This window comes from Chenopodium album, chromosome 3 (genome assembly GCF_948465745.1).
Source record: "Chenopodium album chromosome 3, dcCheAlbu1.1, whole genome shotgun sequence".
In the NCBI taxonomy this organism is placed as follows: Eukaryota; Viridiplantae; Streptophyta; class Magnoliopsida; order Caryophyllales; family Amaranthaceae; genus Chenopodium; species Chenopodium album.
This window is the reverse complement of record NC_137836.1, coordinates 83260468-83278830: the sequence shown is the minus strand read 5'-3', so window position 1 is coordinate 83278830 and position 18363 is coordinate 83260468.

Below are 18363 nucleotides of genomic sequence, written 5' to 3'. Positions count from 1 at the left end.
TTTAAATTTATAATTTTCAATATATAAATAGATACTCCTAGTCTCCTAGCTTATTCTCTTATCAAGGAAGACTGATTTTTACTAGCTTGTGCTTTATTAGTTTAAGTAAACCTAGCTCGAGCTAACTCACTCGAAGGAAAGTGATAGCTACACATCATTTTATATTGCAAGTAAATTTAGTATAAAGTAGCTTTTACTGGTCTCCTTCTAAAATTTTTATAGGGACTTGAATTTTTTAACGATTAAATATTTTACTAGTCACATGATATAAACAAAATGAGAAAACAATTACTTCCTCTAGCAACATGAAGTAGCGAATCTATTGAACTTATTTCACCCAAACTAATTAACTTTGATTAACCTAGTAGTATAATCTTTTTTATCCTGTATTTTGAACAAAATTTGTAGTAACATTGAGTAAATTTTTTGTATTATATTAGTTTCAAAAACTACATTGGCTTAAAATTTTCACAAGTTACAAAGTAGACCACTACTATAAGCATAATTTTTTTAACATTATTAAAAGATTTGTTTTTTTTTTTTTTTTTGAATCTTAAGTGTTGAATTATTAACAAAGAATCATTGGTCAAAGATACATTAAGGACATAAAAAAGTGCAATTAGGACAATGAGAGTACTTTTCTTCTTATCTTATAATTTGCAAAATTTTGAATAAAATGGTGGAATTTAAAAGTGGGACCCAAAATGTGATGGTTGTGGGCTTATAGGTGATTATACCTTCCGCCCTGTAAATGGGTCAGTGAAGCTCCTTTTTGTAGTGCATGTGTTAGCAATTTTAAAGGTTAAAATTGATGACTGAAATAGTGAATATCATTCCTTTCTTCTTTTTTACTATGAAAATGCAGTAATTGTTTAGCTTAATCTGGAGTAAATTTGAGGAATATAACTGTCACATCAATGTTTTATACCCCTGCTGTTTTATTTCGTTGATTTTCATATCTTCACTTTCTTCTGCACTGTTTTTTGTTACACCAAAAATGGTAGAATTATTGACAACAACAACAAATATAATTTACTACTCTATAAAGTAAAAGGCAAAAACTCGTACACTCTTAGCTTCAGAATATTCATACAAGTAACAATTTGACTTTTACACAATTTATCGTCCACATTTTCTTAACATTGTTCAAAAATCAAATCGTTAACCACGTAACCTACCTCACTTAGCCTTTTAACATATTGTACTACAATTAATTAATTAATTAATTAAAACTGTTGTGAGTATTATGAAACAGAGAAAGTACTAGTTGTTTGTAAGAATAACATGTTCAAATAGATTTGTTTTCTCCATGGCATAATATAATTCTAGAAAACAGGTTCTGTTTTTATCTTGGTGACATGTCGTATATCTTGTTCAATTATGTTTTTTCGTTGGTGATGAGATGACTACATAAGTAGATAGTACATAACCTATTCCACAAATTCAAATAATTTAGTCTAAAATGTTAAAAGTTTGCAGCAATATATAATGTCTTAGCAATTGCATGAATAGGACGGAATCCCCCGTCCCCTCACCCAAAAGATGTTCGGTTGATGGTTTCTGGCGTGGAAGGAAGGGACGGGGGATAGATGGTAATTCATTCAATTGGTGGTTGATTATTCTACTGGTTAAAAACTTAAAATGACGCGTAAAGATTCGATTGGTAGACATACATACATGGAGATGGTAGTAGGACCAAGGAAATTGTGGATGAATTTGGGTTCCAGCTAAATGTGGTCTGTAGTTTCATATAATGTCACACCATTTATCAAGTTTTGCTCCAAACACAGGCTCCCCTTTGAAAGGACATCAACTGCTCTCTTTTGGAAATGTCCAACCCTTATATTGCTTCCTAACATCCTATTTTTATTCTTCAATTCTACCCCTTAAAAATAAACTAACAAACAATTTACGTGAAATAATTAAGCTAAACTTTATGTGCATAAAATGGTTGGTATACGTAGCTATTATACACAGTAATTAAACTTTCTAAAGTCATTTTTAATTGTTATCCTAACTTTCTTTTTCCTGTTCAAAATCTAGTCTTGCAACTCTCAAAATCAAAGACTTTAATTAGATAGACCCTAGAAAAAAGATGAAGAAAGTTAGATGGAAACTATGTATGAAGTGTTACTTCACTACTATTCATTGCTTTACTTATGTAGTTACTATTATTACACTCTATTTCCAATTTTAGAAGGGGTTCATTCAATTATCTGATCATATCTTAGTTGTCACATTTTCATTACTTAATGATATTGACATATGTTTACAAGAAAACCCTTTAAAATCGTGTTACTAGCTTTGTATAACATAACATTTTATACCTCTTCCCTATTAATTTACCTTTAGAGTTATATCACGAGGAAATCGAATCAGAAATCATTCTATATTTCTACAGTAGAAAATGTGACAACTTTATCAAAATATTAAAAAATAAAGTAAGAATAAGATAAAAGTGGTATTTGATACCTTTTCAGTCATTATAATACTGATTCAAAATACGCTATAAGGCTATAACTATTAAAATAACTAATTTCGGATGGACGGATTATTATTATAATAAACTCATCACAAACATAAGATTAGGAAAAAAAAGATAGAATAGGAGGAATTTGTTTTACCTAACTCAAGGACTTTCAAATACAACCAAACCAACTTTTTTCCTGCACTACTTCCCCCACTCCAATTATTTTTATGAAGAACAAATAAGGGAGGAAGGAGGCAGCTCACATGCATTCTGGTATACAGATCTGATGTTTAAACCCTTCCATTTTTATTATTGTCCTTTTTTTTATTATTATTACATAAATAAAATAAAATAAAATAAAAATTATTATGTATATATCAATTTATGCATGGTTGATAATTCCAACAGCTGGATGGAATCTCTGACTTAGCAAAGACAAATATGAAAACAGAATTGCAGACTAGCATGATAAAGAAATTTCCAAAATACACAAATAAAAAAAAATAAAAAAATAAAAACAATGGGATGGTCTACTCTTTGAGCTTGAGTCAATGAGAAAAAAGAAGAGAAAAAAGAGAAACTAATTCTATTTATATTAATGTTCATATATATAAATATATATTTGCAAAATGTATTACACTAATTTAATATAGTTGTGGCCTTATTACCACAATTGAACTAATTAACATCTAATAAAAATTAATCAAAACTTAATAAAAAAAAATAAAAATAAAAACTTAGTATGATTCAACAACATAATAATCATATATATATATATATGATTAATATGATTAAGAATCACCCTTTTTAGGCCAACTAACAAGCATTGAAACACACCTCTTCATAATATAAAATCTTGCCTTTTGCTCCTTAGCTAAATGACTACATTTCTTCCCAAATGCGGAGCTTTTCTTTGAGAAGTTTCGCATTAAAGACTTGTTCTTTGACGATGTCGGCGAAGACGGGCACGAGCTCTTCATCGAGGAGCTTCTTGAGAGCTTATCTCTATTATGATTGTGATTGTGAGATGAGGGTTTTTGAGAGTAACTCCTTAGGAATGGAGGTGACTTTGATGCGGAGTTTTTCGCCGAAAAACTCCGCATCAATGACGGGTCTACGGACGATCTTGATGATGTTTCTTTCTTGAATAGTTTCCATTTTTTATCCGAGGATGATGAATAATAGTCTTGATCTTCATATGACATTGTATATGTATATACTTTTGAATTGAAGGGTGGTTTATAGTTTATTTTGTGTAGAATAGAAAATGGGGGAGTGAAGTATGTAGATAGTGAAAGTAATGGAAGTGTTTTTTTTTTAAGTAAGATTGTTTGTAATTTGCTAACACTTTGAATTGAAGAGAACATGGGTGATTTATATAAGAAAGGTTAAAAATATGATTAGTAAGTAAAGAGTAGTAGTAGAAAATAAATAAAAGTAGTGATTGTAGTATAATGTAGGGAAACTATTATTGGTATAGGATTCATTGGTCCCGGCAGCACATGTCCACACTGTTTTGACCGATTGTACGGGGGATTATATATGTTTTTCCTTACAACTTATTTTTGAAAAAAAAAAATATATTATTATATGATAAAAAAATAATATACCACGTATTTAATTTGTTACAGAAAGGGTTAATCGGGTCTAATAAATTCAGTTTGGAGAAATTAGGTTAAGTGAGTAAGCGTAGTCATTGATATAACATAATAAGATAGAATTGTGTCATCTGAATAACGTAAGATGGACATAATCAAGATCGTGATTGAGTTATAGTGAGATTATTAAAACATTAAGAAACAAAGTAGAGTATTGAAATACATATAGATCAATTGTAGTACAAGTATATGTTTATACATGCATAATGTCATTTATATATATAGCCACTAGATCGGAGTTTAATTTGATGAGGTTATAGAATAGATGAGGTACATGTATATGTCACCCTATAGATTACCGACGTGGCTGAATTCTATTGGTATTTGTGCACAGAGAACATGTTTAATAAATTGTTTGGTTTTGGGTACTAAAAGTACGTAATACTATATTATTGTCTAATCCCCTTTTTAATGCCAACATTATTACATAACAGGAATCTTAATCAAACTCGAAGCTAATTATGGTCCTTACTTTCTACTACTAGTTTGACTTCTTCTTTGTGTCAACAGAATAATTGATTTGTCCCATAATTAATCATTTAAGTTTCTTAATTAATCAAATTGGCAATTGCATACAATAATTATTAGTCATTAGAATTTTGACTCAATCCAAAATTAAATAAACCCTATGATTGAAAATTTGGCATGCCTAGCTTAGGAATGAGAGGGTCCATCATCAAATGATGATTTGTCAATAGATTTGATTTAAGCTTATCATAAGCTAAGCTATAGATTTGTTTCTCTTTGTTAGTTAACTTTGTCTTTTTGTAAATTACAATAATAATATTACTTTATAGTCTAAGATTAATAGCTTATTATTCCTTGAATTGAAGCCTTTTTAGTTCAATATTATCCTATGTTCTATGAATGAGATAGTATGTTGTGAATTAAGCTAAGATAGCTACTATGCTTATATTTTGTTTTTATTAGTACTTCACATGGGAACATAAATTGTGATAAGGTGTACTACCTAATGCATCAAGCAGTTTCTGAAATATTAACTACTTGTGGAAAATTTGTTCATTTATTTTAACTTTTTCCTCTTTTGTGACTATTAATGATGCAGATAAATATTTTAGTTACGCGTAAGATGGTAAAAATAACAACGGACAACTATAAACCTAACAATTAACTGGGTGAAAAAAAAAGGTGATTGGTTGAATGTGTGTAAACTGCTAAATTTTATTGGCCTAAGTCCTTAAGAATTTTGGTTGTTTCACTTTTCATTACATCATTCCCTGATTTTCACTGCAAATCCTATCAAGATATTATGGGTACAAATTGTCACCATACTTGTAAATTCCTTAAATTATCATCAATATCTTTTTTTTTTCTTTTTTTCCCTACAGAAAATCTTACAACAACTTGATGTCTGGCTAGACTATTGACTTTGGATACTAGTATGAATCAATATAATTATAATAGTCATTGCTTTGATCTCTGATTTTAGAATTATAGAACTTTTACGGTGATAGTATAGTTTAAACTTGTAATTCGACAACTAACTAACAATAATCAATTGAAAAGAGGTAATTAATACAATTGACATAATCATTGTAAATGAATCAAGTAATGAAGATTTTATTATAACAATACAATTAATATTAACAAAATTAATGAGAGAAGAATACATATTAATTGAGATTTACCTGCACATGGAAGCATATGGATCAAGAGACAAAATTCTTGAATTTAAAAGTCCCTTAATTGGAAGCACCGCCCTAATTCAAATGTTTTCAACTCCAAGTTCTCTGACAAGCCATTGTTGTCTCTTATATATATACAGTACAGCAATTTGTATATATTTATTAATATAAATATAAACTAATTACATTGAACATTGTTATTCTATGCTTAGCTCATGCTTATGAAATTTAATTAGGATAAAAATAAAAATAAAAATAAAAATTGATTGTAAAATAATATTGTACAGATTTTTTTGGTTACAATTTGTCAAACAAAATTTAGTTTTTACTTGTAAAATCTGAATTTTTTAACTACTAATTTGTTATCTGACTTTTTTTGCCCTTAATCTTAATTAAAAAACCTTATTTTTGGAATCTTGAATACGAAGTATTTTCTTAGGATCCAAGGAAAGTGGGTGATTTTATTATCATGAAAAATTCTGACATAAAAATTTATGAAAGCAAAAACACATTTAAAGTCTTGACTGGTCAAAGTTAGCAACCAAATTGTAACTGTATGTTCATGTGGACTTGGATGAGTATGAATACTGTAACTGTTAATATGAGTGGAAATTATATGTCTCCTACCAACCATAATTTAAATCAAAATTACAGAATTGATATATATGTTGATAGTGGAACGTACTATGTTAGAGCTGGATGCTTCTTGTTGGGTTAGTGCGGCCCAAATTCCATAGCTCAACTCATTACTTTCTCCGTTCTTTATTATTTGACCCGCTTTGACTTTTACATTATTCACAACCTCTCCTTTTACCGTCTTCTGTGAATAATATGTAAGGAAAAATATATTCATGTAAGATTTTTTGAATTCGTCTCAATAAGTACTATCATAATATGTAAATTTTACAATTTTTACTTATAGAGAATTAAAGTTATTGATCGTTAAAGTTTTGCATTGACAAGCGTGATAAAAGAAACAGATCAAGTAAAAAAGAACAGAAGAAGGAATATCCTTTGAAAGTTTGGCTTTGGAAGTGTACGAAATACACGATAGGATCGTAGAAATGATAAACGGTGATGATTAAACACTGGTTTTCAGCTAACATTCTATTTGTGTAGTGTATTCAGAATTTCCTCTTTGTGATATTTTCCTTCATTCACATAATTGAAGCAGTTTTAATTTTCTAGAAACTACAGAAGATTGACACGTTGAATAGTTAGAAGAATTTTAACTAGTACTCTTGACATAGTAAAGTAGCTTTAAGCATGCTTAAAATAATGCTAATAGCCGTAGTAACAGGTGCTTTTGTAAAAAGTTCATCATTGAAAATATTGTCAATCTTGTCAATGTACTAATGAATATATATGCTACTAGCCTACTAGATAAAGTAGCTTTTGTTTTTTTTAACACATTTGCTTCTTAGAAAATTAATTTAGACACATGGTTACATGTACTCGTACATGTCTTTGATGTCTAAACCAAAATGGTAGAGTTTACATGAGTTGTCCGTACTAAAGAGGTAGAGTTTACAGAACTTGTAACATACGTATATAACTCAAGTTAAGAATGATACGTAGTATATAGATTTATATGAAAACGAGGCATTGTATTGTAATTAAGCGGTGAAGGATCGGAGGAAGGTTTTTGTTAATCACTTTTGATTCATATAATTGATCTCACTCATATGAGATTAAGTTTTTGATTGATTGATCATCGTGCATGTTATAAATCAGTAAAAAAATAGTTCTACCAATTATATGGACATGACTAGAGTTTAATGTGAATATGTGAACAGATAAACAGTCAAAGGGCTGAGATCGATCAATAATAAAAGTGCAAAGCTGCAGACTGAATTAACCATTTACACTAAATGCTTCCAATGGTTTAGGATAAAATCATTTGATCATACATTCATACTGGAGTACTTACCATACCATATATGAACGCATTGAAAAGTCACATGCATATACACGTGGGCCAACATGAATGTTGATTGTGGGTCCTGCCAGTAAAAAAAATAAATAAATAAAAAAATAAAAATTTACTAATACCATTAATATACATATACGCTATATAAAGTATACAGTATTCTTCCCTCAAAAAAAAAAAAATATACAGTATTCTTGAAATTATCTTAATGTATGTTATTGCAACATCATGGTATTATAATCTTCCAAAAAAAAAAAACAAACAAAATATCATGGTATTATAATATTTTACTATATATAATAAAGATAGTGGTAGTCAAAGTTATAATATAAGGCAAAACGAATAAGATATTCAAGACCGGAAAGATTAGTACTCCGTATAATATTGTATTACTCCGTAACAAATAACTGGGACAAAGCAGAAACAATTCACAACTTCTAAACTTAGAATTCCGCGTTGTTTTGCTAATATTGGAGAATTAAGAGATTCCTTAGGTTGAAGAAGAAGACTACGATGGTACAATAATACTGTAATCTTCTTTTTCTACCAAAAATCGAAATGTATGATATGGCAGCTGACTGTGACGAATGTGGTCCATTTTTCCAATTATATTTTAATATTTAATGCTATCATTGACCACTCCTTATCTATGGTCAAACTATTTTGCAAGAAATAAATAAACACAAACATTTGATAACAACTACTCGTCTATTGTTAAAGTATTTATTTTTGGCCTTTTTTATTCATGTCTATTTTTCCCCAAATTATATTGTCCAACTACTTTATACTTCATGATTGTGTGATGTATGCAATTAATTACTCCGTATCTTTCAGCTAGCCAATCAAAAAGATATATTACATATAAGACGTCTGTGATTGATGTTGATTTATTTTTCATTTTGCTTGTATTATGTAGTAAATTCTCAAATTTTAATGTCTAATAGTTTTATGTAATAGCTATACCATTTTATAGAAAAGAAAAAAGAGAAACTAAGATGTACATGCGATTACAAATGTATGCAAAATGATCAAGTGATATTGATGTAACATATAGAAGTTATAATACTTTATTCAAAACTCAGGTTTATATTTACAAAAAAAAAAAAAAATCGAAATTATTTACTCAATTATCATTTACCAATGAAATGTTGTTGTGATATGGGTAAATATATTATAGTCTAGTGTAAACTTTGTAATATCTATACATTATTGAAGCTAAGGGTGGTGCCACTCGTTATCAAAGTTGGCCCATCCTCATTACGCTCATGGGATTTGCAGAGTGACGAATAGTACTACTCGTAAAAGAAACCTATATATGAGTTGTACAAATAATATTCAACATTGAAAAATTTTCACACGTGAAAAATAAGTCAAATATACTTGAATAGTTGAATCATAGCTTACAAATCTATACCAATAAATTATGAGATATCATTACGCTAATATATATTCGCATGCATGCATGTGTTCTATTGTTATTTGACACGATTGTATGAATTTAATTTAGAACTATAGTGTATACAAGAGTATAATATATGATATACCTAGAAGTTTAATGGTGTGTCATTTATTGTAGTTCACTGAAATACAAATGAATCTGACTAGCTAACACGTAAGAAAAGAGGTAGAAGAAAATAGATAAAGATATTTTAGTGTCATAGTCGTTATAAATGATTCAAAAGGGCATGAATTGAAGTATGTAACGTATATAGTAGTAGTTGAAAATGTTGTTGTGCAATTATTAAACTTTGAGTAAAAGTCCTCAATTATAGTGACAAGGTTTATATCATGTTGTGGATAGGGGTGTACAAAAACTGGCCCGGACCTGAAAATCGACCTGAACCGGACCTGTTGGAACCGGACCTGATCCGGACCTGTAGATTCAGGTCCGGTCCCGGTCCTTGAAATTCAAGGATTCCGGGTTTCAGGTCCGGTCCGGGTAAAACCCGGAAATTTCAGGTCCGGACCTGAAACCGGTAAAACTACTTTTTTTTATTTAATAAGTCTAAATAGGTCCATAAACAGGTCCAAACAGGTCCATAACAGGTCTAATCAGGTCTAAATAGGTCCAAACAGGTCATCACTTTCATATTATTTAAAAAAAAATCAAAAAAAAAAAATAATCAGGTCTATTCAGGTCCAAACCCGGACCGGACCTGATTTTTCAGGTCTGGACCGGAACCGGACCTGTTGATTCAGGTCCGGTCTCCGGTCCTTAAAAATCAAGGATTCAGGTCCCGGTCCATTCAGGTCCGTGTCAGGTCCGGTCCGGTTTTGGACCGGTGTACAGCCCTAGTTGTGGATGTTTTAAATCATAAGGTGGCAATCGTGCTAAAGACTTAACGTTTGAAGAAAAATGGGTCACTAATTAGTATTGATTGTGTTTGGTATGGCCCAAATTTTATAAGCCCATTATGTTGGTAGAGTATTGTGCATATTCTAGAGGTTTTCGGAATCTCTAGAATAATATTCTACTTGAATGTTTTAGAGCATTATTGACATTGGAATCTATTAGCTAGATTATAATACATGGGTCGTGAATTTTCTAGAACGTTATGGATACAAGAATGATGGAGGAAATTCTAGAATATTCCGGCCATTTCTTCCAAGCTCCATCCCCACCTATAAATATAGGTCATGGACATTCAATCATTGAATACAACACAAGAAGTCATACCATACACAATCCTTCCTACATACTACACCTCCTTGTACTATTTACTTTCTTTACAAATCCAGAGAGTAAAGACTATACATTTGAAGAAAAATGGGTCACTAATTAGTATTGATTGATTAATACTATACACATGCATGTATGTATTAGATCATTTAATTCATGTTGATCTACTATGGATAGATCTAACATTTATTTGGGAAGTTTTAGTAAACCCCTTTATAAAATTTTCACTTTCCTTTCCTCCCAAAATTGAAGGGATTTGTGAGGAAAGAGAATTAAAAACTGTTAATCAAAATCCTTTTTCTTCCCTTTACTTTTTTCATTAAACCAAACGTTAGAAACTTAAATCTCTATCCTTTTCTTTCCATTCTTTTTCCTTTCCTTCCTTTGTCTTCTTCTTTCTAACTAATGATATACCAAACAAAGTGATAACGGATAAGGAACAAGTTCTTGGAGAATGAAATCATGCAAAGTAGGTTCCTAGCATTAGCTTGATAAGGCGAAAAACTTGTAGTGATATGTACAAACCGAATCCAAGCAATGAAATGCTTAAAAAACTGTTCAATATACCACTGGTAAACTTGTAGAACTCCAAAAAAAGACAAATGGTGAAATGCTGCCGGAATTGTTCACTATAGCACCAACAAGTCATGATCGAGAAACTCCCCCCACCCTCCTTACACACTGATCTTCAGCTTTTTCCTTGGCCTCTTACCCATCAATAGGATCACTGATCATGAACACCTCCTTAAACTTGTACGTCAATACACTTGGTTAGTTCAAAGTGTTCCAATAAAATTATATATATTTAAATTAACAAATTTGTATTACCCTTATCATCTATTGCTCTAGAAATGTCACGACGTGTAAGATTTACATCTGAATTTTGAATTTTGAATTTTACATAGCGTATCTCAGGTTCTTGGATACTGTCATAAAAAAGTTTCCAAATGTTTGAAAATAGATATAGTTTTTGAACTGTTAATTTTATTTGGACTAGTCACATACAAGCTCTAAGTATAGTGTTTACAAATTAGCATCGTACTAAAAACCAAAATTTGTTATCCCAACCCAACAAAAAAATAAAGGATGGCTCATATCCATCCTGACTCAATACACTTTTAAATTCAGTAGTTGCCTCTAAAATTCTAGATTCTTAATCCTTATCAATCTCTTGCAGAAAGATGGCTAGCTTGTTGATGAAATGCGTCGTATTATTCCTTCTTTTATTGCCTGCTCCATATTAATCCTTATCAATCTCTTGCAGAAAGATGGCTTGTTGATGAAATGCGTCGTATTATTCCTTCTTTTGTTGCATGCTCCATATGCAAGGTTTCTAGATCCTCAGTGGGTGCTGCGCATTTTCTTGCTGGTGCTGCTCGTCGTAAGGAGTTACTTTTTCATGTTTTTTTAGTCTTCTTTGTCGAACCCCCCCCCCCCCAAAAAAAAAAAATCCCAAGTCCAAAAGGGTAAAAAACTTCTCATCCACTCAAAAAAATAATAATGCCTCTCATTTGCCAACATATTTAACAAACAAGCCTTTTCTATTTTTCAATCCAAAAAAGATGTACAAGTAAAAAATACTTAAAAGGTATAGTTAAAACCAAGCCTTCCGCCATCCTTGCCAATGAATCAACCCATACAAACAAGAAATGTATTGCTTGTAAAGCTGTAATTTCCTTCACCGGCGATACATATACACCACCACCACTACCGCCAATTCCTCCCCTCATCACTTTCTCTCTCTTCAAATGTTCATCCCACCACCACCTCAATCTTATCCACGGCCACCACAACTAGTGGCGCATCGCAAATCAATTTAATAATGGGCAAACTCCACCATCACTAGCAAATCGCACTGCACCTCAAATTAGATAGCCGGAGACCAAGCTTTTTGATCCAACAATGGGGGAAGAAAGAGATAGAAAGGAGAGAGAAAATGAAGGATATGGTAATTCCGTAATTGAAGGGGAGATGAAAGGTGGGTATGGAGACAGAGAAAGAGGAGAGATGAAAGTAGGCCAGGTATTCTTTTATAGGGCTTATCAGAAAATTCTAAGGGCTTATCAGATATTTATAGGGGCTTTTGTGTTGCTTCTGGTGTCTTATCAGAAGTTTCTAGGGGTTTTTTGTTGCTTCCCGTGTCTAATCAAATGTCTTTGAGGGTTGAGCAGATGTTTGTAAGGTAGTTCAAAAGTTTGTGAGGTTAGTTCCGATGTTTGTGGGGGTAGTTTAGATGACTTTGGACTGTTAATGAAAAAATAAACAACATAATGAAAAACAATGAACACGCAAACATATTTTAACTTCACTAGTTGTTGGCCCGCGCGCTACGCGCACGGTCCCCCAATTTGGTGATTTCGCCTCCGTGATTAGTGTGTAATTAGTCGTTATTTATGTGTTAATGTAATTGTCGCATTTTGATTGTTGATTTTCTTTTGCTTTGATTGGTCAATGTATAATGATCACTTTAGCTATAGTTAATAAATAAGTGCACAAAACTAATGCTTCAACTAAAATTGGAGCAATTTATAATGTAATGTCAAATAATTGTGTTTAAATTATACGGATTTTGCATAACATGTAGCATTTTAGAGTGTAGTAAACCAAATTAAGTAATGATGGGAAGTAATACACATAACTTATTATAAGTAAACAAATAAGTAATGTTACGGAGGGAAAAGATTAGAGCGCTCGATCCCCTTATATGGTGAATTACTCGGTACGCGAGCGATCCCTCAATTTGGTGATCTATACTCAGTGATTAATATGAATTAGTTGTTGATGTATGTGTAGATTATTATAAATTTGTTTTGGTAACAGAGTCAGGTATATTTGTTACCGTTGTACAAATATGAAATTTGATGGAATAGATTGTTTTGCTAATGAATTAATGTAATATATGTGTGTTGTTGATTAGCACATTAAATAAGTAATTACTCGTGGTTTCAAAGGTGTTGGAAGTCATTGTTTATTCGAAATTTAATGGGGTGTTAAACGTTTTGGTGCCAAAAATAGTTATATTATGAATTAGAATCGAATTTAAGAATTTGCTTTAAACGAATTAAAATAATTATTATGAATTAGAATCGAATTTAAGAGTTTTGCTTCAAATGAATTAAAATAAATCACATAAGTCTCTCTCTCTCGATATATGTATGTATGGTTATTCAAATCACTTTTTACTTGAATATTTTTTGTTCTAAATGTGTTATTAATCATTTTGACTTTCTATACAAAGTATCACATCAATGTTGTTAATTGAGCACATAAAATAGGCAATTAAGTAACCATCTCTATCTCACTCTCTTTCTCCTTCCTTCCATCTCTCCCTCCTTCCCTAACTTATGATTTAGCAAAATTTATAAAGTCAATCTTTACTTGTGTTCAACCTCTTTACTATCCTCTCCCTTTACATTTTTACACTTAACTTATACGGTTTTTTAGGATTTAGAATCTTTTAAAAAAGTTCTGTTTATCTCTTCCTTAATAAGGGCCTGTTCTCTAGCTCAGATGAGTTCAGTCAATGAGAACATGCCCTAAAATTCTAAAAATAGCCTTATAATTTAAGGGTTCTTCATATCTTTCTCCTTCCTTAAACCCCCTCATTGTTTTTCATCTTAATTTATTTTCATTCCTAATTTCTCTTATTTTTCTTCTTTGTAGCCGTTGTGTCTCTTCTACCATTAAACACTATAAATGGTCTCTTGAAGTGTTACTCATCTTTCCTTCCTTTGTTGTCCTAAATCCTCTCTTCCTCCCTTCCCTTAGCCTTGTTTGCCTGCTCTTTCTTTGAAAATTATAGGTCACACTCACTCCTCTCATAAACTCCTTCCTTTATCGTTCTTTATGTTCCCTTGTTTTTAACGGATTTTAAAAGTATAGCAAACTAATTTCAAAATGGAAACTGTTCTTTTTAATGAGGTTAAACTAAACTTTAATTAATGAAAATTGTGAACAAATATAGGCCAAAAAAATTACTTAAGGATTAACTTAGCCTCATTAAGGTATTAAACTAAAACAGAAACCATAAGATCATTAATAATATCAAAAGAGAAATAAAACATCAACTAACAATAAAAATAGCATTATGAATTAGATTCAGGCATTTAAAAAATAAAAATAAAAAGAAAGAAAGATCATGGATTATGATGAGGTATTAAGGGAGTATTATTCAATATTTGCAACATGTTAAATATACATATGACATCATTATTCTATTGTAATAAACATCAATAACCAGTTGCATTTCTGAACTGCTTAATCAAACACCCATTACCTATACCAAGGTAGTATATTTTCTTATCAGACACTGCTCTAGATTGTATGCCAAGCAAGCATGACTCATTGCTACAAAATCCGACTCTTACGATAAATCATGCTTTAGTTGTTCTCTCAATACTTGCTTCAATATTTGCTTGTGACAGTTTGTAGAAATCCTGGAAGAATTTTCACCAGGCTCACCTGCCAAATAATTAGGTGAAAAAAGTCTATTAAATTGACAACAGAAAGTTGTGCCGTTTAAAGCTTTCTTAATTTCCAGAACTCTGTAACTGCATTGCCATTATTGAATGCATAATTAGTGAAACAAAAGTATTTAAGCAAAGGAGATACGACACCTTTAAAAGAGGATTGACGGTACGTTGAATGGCTTTTGAGAATTGTATACTTAGCTTTTTCTAAATCAGCATTAATTCCCTCTTTAAGAACCATGCATATAAACAGCAAATTCAGGACCACCTTGTGGTGGAAAGCAATGCTAACTGCCGCAGTCTCCAGCACCCTGTCATTGCATGTCCTATCAGGTTCTCAATTTTAACAGAATTGGTCTGCACCAAACAAAAAACTTCTTATATGTATAATGGTTATTTTATAAGCACACCATCGATCACTCTACCCAATCATTACAGTATGAGTTCAGTAGGTCCAGAATAAACTCAATAGATTTAAACTTTTAGATTCTACCCAAGCTACCTGTTGCATTTGAAGTCATAATTGTCATTGATCCGCTTGATGCAATGAGCTGCAATTGCTGCCTTAGTATTAAACTGAAAGAGTCAGACCAGAGTTCCAATTAATCAAAACCAGATATTTTAGTTGAAAGCCATATGACCATTAATTATATCAAAATAGAAATAAAACACCATCTAACAATAAAAATAGCATTATGAATTAACATATTCAGGCATTAAATAAATGAAAAATAAATAAAAAGAAAGAAAGAATGATCATGGATTAAAATGATGTATTAAGGGAATAAGAGGATTAATAGTGAAGAGCAAGCTAGATATGACTGAATTACTGCTAATTACAGCCTAGCCAATCTTTCAAGTGTACTGGCACTCTCCCAAAGCAACAAACTAATCAGTCATCTCAATATTCAACATGACTCCTCTCTATCATTAGCTCTATATATAGAGCTCTTTTTCTAACTAAATAGCTTTTTATTAAAGACAATGACTCATGATGAAACTACTTAAATTTCCCCCACCCCTATCATTAAAATGCCTTCCCTGGCTCCCCTATTACTAATTCATAGCAAGAGGTCACGAGGGAAAGATGGAAATAAGATACCAGTTAAAATGAAAACTAATGAGCAAATGATGGGAAAAAGAGATAGAACTCATATAAGAGACCCAACTTCTACAAATCAAACATGACTTTCTAGTTTTTAGCAGCATTTAAGAACCTAAAATATCTAGCAAAAAGAAAATCACTAAGGACAGCTTCAGGGTTTCATAAATGCATATATATCAGTGAGGACCCCGCAGATTTTAGTTGGCTTCAGTTCATGGAGATCCTCGATATCACATCCTGTAAGCAGAATGCAGAATAGAGGTGCTGGTTGAAGGTGTGAAGGATCGGAAAAAAGAGCAGAGAGTACTTAAGAAGTTAACCTACACTAAACTGATTGACTATTAGAATAGTGTTTAACTTTATATAATAAAATTTTCACTTGAACTTGAAATCAAATGAAAACTGTTGAATGTAAATAAAGAACATTGTCCTAAGTGAACAGATTCAGCTCTTTTCAAAACTTAAAGGTCAATAGATAAAATAAGAAAGCACTTCAGCTTTTAGTAAATCCACGCTCTTCATAAAATTAAAGTCCTTCAATGTCTAAATTGCAGACAAACTGTAAACTAACTCAATACAAGAAAGCACTATCAAATAATTTTGAATTGGACACTAATTATAGCAAGCAATAAAAATAGTGGTCGTTTCTCACTTAGAAGCTATCTGACTAAAATATAATACCCCTTTCAATGTCACATGCTTCAACTAACATCCTAGGTTTGATAATCACGGCTTCTAAAGAAGCAATCCTTTTCCTCTTACTTTGGCTCCCTAAAGTGACTGTATTTTCAAGAACCTAGATTATGAATGGATAGTCGTCTAAAAAAATAGAAAATCTTAAACGCTAAATCATATTACAAAGATTCTAAACATTACCATTAAAAATCAAAATTATAAAATATTACTTTCCTTACCATTAAAAATCAAAATATGAGTAAACAATCAACATCTAAAGATTCTAAACATAAACCCATTAGAAAAATAAAACCCAGATCTTCAAATTGGGGATAAAATCACTATTGTATGTGCTTACGAAAATTGAGCTTGCGACTTACATCGTTCAGCTTTTCTTACTGGTTTCTCATCATCTCATGATACAGCCTCCACCATGATAAATCACTATCCCACTCTAGGCGGAAATAACAAAAGATCTACACAAAAAAGCATAACACATTAGTGTACAATATGTACATAGAACTGTGAATTCCTCTCTTGTGTCTGCACCTGAACCCAAAATTATGTACAAGGAGGTATCAAATGAAAAAATGTATGCTTGGTTGTCCTGAGCAATAATCATCATGCCCTCGATGTGTAATCTTGAGTTCCTGACTGCATTGTCCTCAAAATATAGAGGTATTTTGTGTAATTATATTACAAATTTAGGGCATTTGGTGAATTATTTAACAAAGTTAGGGCATTTGGTAAATTAAATTTTATTGCTAACGTCGGGGGGTATTTTGAGCTCACGGTGTGAATAATAATAAACGTCGGTGGTATTTGATGAATTTTGAAAAACTTGAGGGTACTTGGTGAATTTTGCAAAAGGTCAATGACATTTGGTGAAAAAACTGTTTTTTTTTATTGTTATCTCTCTCTCTCTTTTATAGGTTTGACTTATAAAGTCAATTTCTACTTGATCCTACTCCCACCTCTTTTTATCACTCTTCTTATAGTTCTCTTCAGTTTTTCCTTCTTTTTAATTTTCTGGTATCTCTCTTTCATATTTCTCCATCTTTCCGATCTTTTTTCCTCCTTCCTATCACTTTTCCTCACAGCTTTTTGTTACCTTTTCCACCATCTAGCTCCTATTTTACAATTTGAACACTTAACTTAGTTTAATCCTAACTGCCTCCTACCCCATTTTACCTTCTGTAGTAATTATATTTAATGTATTTTACATTCATCCTCAATTAGACTTTAGAAATGGCCTCTTAAAAATGAACTTATTCTTTCTTTCTCCATTCTTGTATAAATTTGCATAGTTTATAAGCTCACCTAGCTCCAGAAGCTCATAATCCAACCTTAAAATAATAAAAATAAAATAAAAAGAAATTTATTAGGCAGGCACAAGGTTTAATTTTCCATTAAGCAACTCACTAAACTAATGAACAAATAGCTGCTATCTTTCATATAACAATCTTCCGAATATGTAAAAGAAACGGAGCAGAAGATTACCATGCCCAATTTCCCCATGGCTCCACCTTTAAAAATCGAAGAATACTAAATATGTCCTCAAGGTTATTCTGGAAACCAAAAAATCAGATGTAAGTCATCATAACTTGAATAAAGTATAGTTCTCGTATATGACTTCAAAATACTCCATGTAAGGGGCAGTATTTAAAGCAAGCATTACATAACAAAAGATGGTATGTATTACATTCTAACTGCAGATAAAGCATTGCACA